The 4970-nt window shown below is 39.1% G+C and overlaps 1 non-coding gene across 1 annotated transcript; it reads right to left on the reverse strand.

The window, feature by feature from the left end:
• Nucleotides 1-3788: 3788 nt before the first annotated feature.
• LOC145573301 (small nucleolar RNA R71) lies at nucleotides 3789-3894 on the reverse strand. The gene has a single exon (XR_014097350.1). It is a non-coding gene; the product is annotated as a small nucleolar RNA R71 (small nucleolar RNA).
• Between the last annotated feature and the right edge of the window lie 1076 nt (nucleotides 3895-4970).

Here is a 4970-nt window from a genome sequence, read left to right on the forward strand (position 1 = left end):
CGGTGCTTTTTACTTTTCCAATACCTCGGCGTGCTTTAGATGTAACGAGCCAGTGCTTTGGTACTGATGCTTTGCTTGTGAACCAATACTTAGGTGCTTGTGTCTGAGAACCAATACTTAGGTGCTTGTGCTTTATAATGAGCCAGTATTTAGGCGCTTCAAGCCAATGAGATAATCGTCGTCAAGCCGATCACTAATTAAGATTGTAATCGAGTTGACTACTAATCATGTCAATTGCTTTAGAGGCTAAATGTCGTACCAAGGAGCCTAATTTGCTGAAGAGAGTCCGCATAAACTATCTATGGGGCCCGCATAGTCCGTCGCTGGCAGTGGCAGATGTATCGCGCAATTCATATCTCCATCGCGTCGCGATGGTCGTATCGCTTAACGATATTTTTGCATTTTGCGGATTTGAATCGTTCTTTTTCCTTATTTGGAGAATTTTTCTTCAAATATTCTTGTCTTCACTCCTTGGAAGTGATATCTTCTCACGCCTTGGAAACCTATCGTAAAACCTTATTCCTCAAGATTCTATCGAGCTCAAATTAATTTCCGTAGAGATCTTCCATCTTGGGAAATTCGCGATTATGACCAATCACTGTTCAAATGATGTGCTCAATCAAAACCCAAATGTGCTTAATCAATTAATATGATCGTCATCAGGCTGATCGTCAATCAAATGTGATTGCAATCAGGCTGATCAAAACTAGTTCCTTTGCTAAGTTGTTTACGCCTTTTGCTTTAAATCCTTTATAAAGGTTACTCATCCATTAGGGACTTGGTGTACATGCATCTATATTTTTTGGACTATAGGACTTTGCTCATGTTTATAATTATCTTGAGGTTGACCCAAGGCTTGGTACTTAACTTATGGTGTCAAATCGACTTAATGTGTTTTAGCACATATGACTTGACATGACTCCAGGTGCAAACTCAACTGAATGATGACTCGCTGTGTATGACTCGTGTGTGCAGAATGTTGATTCAACTCAATGTGCTAACATGACATAACTCAATGTACACGACTTGTGTGTGCATTGTATTGTGATTGTGCGACTCGAAAATGCAGAAAAAACAAAAAATTTACGTCATTTTTGTGGAGGGTACCGACTTTCTCGCGAAAAAGAAAGACGTGAAAAGAAAGAAGTAAAGTTTTGGATCTTCCTCAAAGGGAAAGAAGGTGCGAGGAATTGAATTAAGTGATGATGCATGTTGTATGAGCTTAATCAGATGTATGAGTCGATGTTGTATCTCATGGTGCAAGGATTGTAGCATCCTAGGCTATCTCAATTGTTGACTCGATGACGAAAACTTAGGCACGGAGGCTAAGTACTTCATACTTTGTGATGCAATGATGATTGTGATAGTGAGTGATTCTAAGATTTGCAAGGCATGCTTCAATGTTGTATTAAGATTTCATGACAAAGGGTTCCTAAAGAAAGGATTATTTGGTCAAGTATCTGTGATGTGTGTGAAAATGACACTAAAGTTAGGCTACAAAGGCTAACGGTGTGGAATATTGATGAGTGTCATTTATGGCACTCTTAGGTTATGTTTTCTTTGCAGTTTTATTCTCATTTTTAGTCTTCTATGTCGTGGTTTTGCATAATAATGCTTATTTTGCATGTTTGTGCGTAAGTTTAGAGAAATGTGTGTTTTTGATAGTTTTCTTTCTATTTTATTCATTTCTCGGTTATCTTTTCTCGTTTCTTCGTTTCTTTGACTTGTTTTGTAGGTGTGTTGAGTTTCCCGAGATTTAATTATCAAGAAGGAAGCTCGAGCGCGTTCAAGGAAGTTGATGGAGCTAAGTTCGGGTATCCAAGCATGCAATTCAAGTTAGCTCCGCGAGCACGAGAACCTTGGAAGCAATGCTTTGGCTCGAAGTGTTCAAATGCTTGGAAGATAAAGGAGCTTCCCTTCTCACGAGCATCACCTCGAGTGCACCAATGATAGGGATGCTCGGGAGCGCGGAGATCGATCGAGCAAGCAAACGAGGCAAGGCCACGAGCACCAAGCAGGGGTGTGCGCGCGCAGCATAGGTGGTGCGTGCGCGTAGACCCACCTGTGCGCGTGCGCGGCCTGGTGGTGCGCAAGCACCAGGCGCCCCGCTCTCTTTCGCTCGATTTTCTATTTATACCCTAAGAATTTTCCTTTTTCGGGGGAACGACTTATTTTGTACTTGACACTTATTTTCCAGAAATAGTAGAGAGAGAAAGTAGAGAGAGAAGCTTAAGATTACTTGATTGTACTTGAATTTGATCTTTGATTTCAACTTGATCTTGGATTTCTTCCTCAATTCAATGAAAGTTTGTGAGATTTCTTTCCTTTGAATTTACTTTTATTGCAATTTCCTTTAATTCTTGAATGTTTGATTTGAATTTCGTTCTTTGCTTTAGAATTTGTTGAGTGATTGAATTTCTTCTTGATTAAACTTGAAATGAATATGATTGTGATTGAATTTGTTTTGTTTCTCAATTTCACCATGATTAGTGAGTAGATAAGTTGCTAGGGAGAAGGGAAAGCATGCTTGATTGATGATTTTTGCTAGTTGATGATCATTGATTGATTGAATTGTTGCAATTAAATTGGTTGACATAGTTGTGCATGTGATTAATTAGACTAGGAGTGATCAACCTATAAGATTAATCTAGATTGCATTGCAAATTTCAATGACATGAACCCTTGATTTGAGAATTGCTTTAATTGATTGAATTCGGTTGTGATTTTTCCTAGTTAACCATTCATAGTGAATCCTAGCTTGGTTTGTAGGGGATAGCTCTTGAATTCCATTGATTGCAACTATTGTTTGTCCTTTGCAATGTTTGAATTGATTGAGTAATCCTTCAATTAGCATAATCATTGAGCTTGCATGTGGAACCTATATCCCTAGTGTTTAGTATATTGAATTTCTCGATTTATCTAGCTTTCTCGATACCTTAGTTACCAACCCTATCTTTCTACAATCTGCGAAGTAGCTTGACCTAGGCTATAGCTTGCACCTACTCATTCCTTTGGGTTCGACCCTTGACTTACCATATACTCGTATTAGGTTGGTCGAGTGTTTACAAATTTTGTTTGGCTCTAGGAAAGGGTAGAAAACGACCTACTTTTCCCTACGTAAAAAATGGCGCCGTTACCGGGGAGTGATATTTGTGCTTTGTTATAGTTGTTGAGTCTATTTCATCTTTAATTGAAAATACAAAAATATTTTCTTTTAGGCTACACTTGTAGCCGTGCTACTAACCATTTTTTTTGAGATTTTTTGCATAGAGCACGTGGTCGTTCACTAGTACCATTTGATCCGGAAATTGAGAGAACTATTGCAAGGTTAAGGGGTGCTAGACGATCTTTGAGCCCTAGCACTTCAAATGAAGAAGAATCACAACAAGAGGAACAAGCAAGAATGGGAGAAAATCCAAGGGTGGCGTTGAGAGAATTGGGGATTCTCGGTGCATATAGATTTGAGAGTGGAATTGCTCTACCTACAACACCGGCGAATGACTTTGAAATAAGACCGGGAATGATCACTTTGATAGAGAGGCGACAATTTAGCGGGGCCAAGCATGAAAGCCCGCTATATCATCTCAAGGAGTTCGAAAAATATTGCAATACTATCAAGGTGAATGGAATTTCCCAAGAATTCATCCGCCTCAAGCTTTTTCCCTTTTCCCTCATAGGGCATGCCTTGGAATGGCTAAACAAGGAGGTCAAGCCGAATTCTCTAAGGGCATGGGATGAAGTGACCAAGGAGTTTCTATCCCGTTTCTATCCACAAAAGAAAACGGCGGAGGCTTGAGATTTGATTCAAGGTTTCAAGCAAAAGCCTAGTGAGAGTCTCTATGAAGCATGGGAGAGATACAAAGAGTATCAAAGAGAATGTCCTCACCACGGAATTCCTACTTACCAAATTATTCAAATTTTCTATGGAGGCCTTAGTCCTCAAGGAAAATCATGTTTAGATGGAGGAGCATGAGGTCCTATCATGAATAAAACGGAAGAGGAAGTGGTAGACATAATTGAAGACGTAGTGAGGTATTATAGAGATTGGCAAGATGGAGAAAGAGAGTCAACTAGCAAGAGTAGCTCTTCGGTGTACTCGGTTAATCATCTAAATGCAATCAACAATCTATCCTCACAAATGACAAACTTGGGGAAGGAGATGTCCACTATCAAGGCGAAATTGGAAAGTGCTACCTACCAAGTTTCAAGTCTTCCCTCCTAATCTAAGGGGAGAGGTATGTCTTCTAATTCTCAACCCCTTCCCTCTTCTAGTAACATGCCTAGTGGATGCTTTTTTTGTGATGATTGTGAATTGTATGATCATGATGTTTCTAATTGCCCTCATGCATGTATGGATGTTTGTGATGATCAAGATGGAAATGTGAACAAGCATGTGAACTATATGTCAAATAATAATGATTCTAGGTTTGAGAATCAAAGAGGTCAATGGAATAGGAATTACAACAACCATGGCAATTTTGACTACTACAACCAAGGTGGTGGTAATAGGAACCATGGGAACCAAAATTCCCGAGGTAACTATAACAACTAAGGTTATAGTAGCCAAAATCATAACCAAAATTATGGTAATCATAACCAAGGTTATGGTAATCATAATCAAGGTAGAGGTAATTGGAACAATCAAAATAGGGGAAATTTTCAAAATAACTCTCAAAGGGGTCCCCCACCCGGTTTTGCTCAAAAGACCCAAAATGATAATTCTTATGTTCAAACCTCTTCTTCTTCTCATAGAACCAATTTGGAAGAAATCATTGAAAACCAAACAAAGTTGTTGAACACTTACATGGCCGTAAGTGACAAGAAATTTAATGAAATGATGACTCATAATAAGATGCTTGAAAACCAAATTTCTCAACTTGCTAATTCTTTGAAAGACCATGCTAGTCCTTCTTCTTTACCTTCCCAAGGCCTAGATCCCAAGAGACTGGTCAATGCTATTGTCACAAGGA

This window comes from Chenopodium album, chromosome 12 (genome assembly GCF_948465745.1).
Source record: "Chenopodium album chromosome 12, dcCheAlbu1.1, whole genome shotgun sequence".
NCBI classification, from domain to species: Eukaryota; Viridiplantae; Streptophyta; class Magnoliopsida; order Caryophyllales; family Amaranthaceae; genus Chenopodium; species Chenopodium album.